Here is a 1210-nt window from a genome sequence, read left to right as displayed (position 1 = left end):
AGCCCTTTGACTTATTTCCACCCAGCCGACAGTGGGACTTATATTCATTGTGCCGACAGTGGCTTGGAAAACCGCCCATAACCGTGTCACATGGGGAAGAGGGAAGAGGGAAGGCAGCTGGAGTTCCTCCAACATTTGCGGTTAGATTATCATATATTTTTATTGACAAAAATAATAAACTATGGCGGCCCCTCCCGGGCCGCCATAGTTTAATTTGATATTCTATTCTATTCTATATTCATTAGTGAAATATTTCAGGGCTTTTTTGTTTTAATCTTAATGATTACGGCTTACAGCTCATAGAAATCAAAAATCTATTATCTGATATATTAGAGTCTTACATAGGACCAATCAAAAAAGGATTTATAATACAGACATAATACATCTATGCACCCAATACTTGGTCGGGGCTCCATTTGCACGATTTACTGCATCGATGCAACGTGTCATGGAGGCAATCAGCCTGCAGCACTGCTGAGGTGTTACGGAGGCTCAGGTTGCTTTAATAGCAGCCTTCAGCTCATCAGTATTGTTGTGTCTGGTGTTTCTCGTCTTCCTCATGCAGGGGGGCTGCCAGGGATTTTGGGCCCCATGAAAAGAATATTTACTGGGCCCCAAATACAGCTGGCTGGGAGGCCGCCAAAAATTTTTGATGCTATTTTACATAAAACTATGCATTTTAATGGTATTTTTGACAATCATTCCCACATTTGTGAAAAAAGAACAATCTCTTCCTCCACTTCCACATTCCTCCCTGACAAACTTGAAGAGGATCCTGGACCTGGCTCCGTAGAGTGTACGTTATAGGGCTGACCCAAAAAATTCGAAGCTTCGAAGCTTCGTTCGATGGCACGGGATTCGATTGTGAAAAAAAAAAAAAAAGAATATTCGGCCTTTTTTTTTTTTCTCCCGTTTTTTGGGGAGGACCTTGAACGCAACACCATCTCCAACAAGGAAATAGAAAGACCGACGTGCAATGAATGGCAGAGATGGGACCAAGTCACACATGTGCAAGTCTCAAGTAAGTCCCAAGTCATTTTTTCTTGGGCAAGTCGAGTCAAGTCAAGTCACAGGTTATGTCAAGTCAAGTCAAGTCAAGTCAAGTCCTGTAATAGGTCAAGTCAAGTCACCTTATTATTGTAATTTTACCTGCAGAATCTGATCTTAATAAAGTGAAAAGACAAGATATAAGTAACTGTCAGTAAACATT

Source organism: Epinephelus moara, chromosome 20 (genome assembly GCF_006386435.1).
Source record: "Epinephelus moara isolate mb chromosome 20, YSFRI_EMoa_1.0, whole genome shotgun sequence".
NCBI lineage: Eukaryota > Metazoa > Chordata > Actinopteri > Perciformes > Serranidae > Epinephelus > Epinephelus moara.
Note: the sequence above shows the minus strand (reverse complement) of the source record.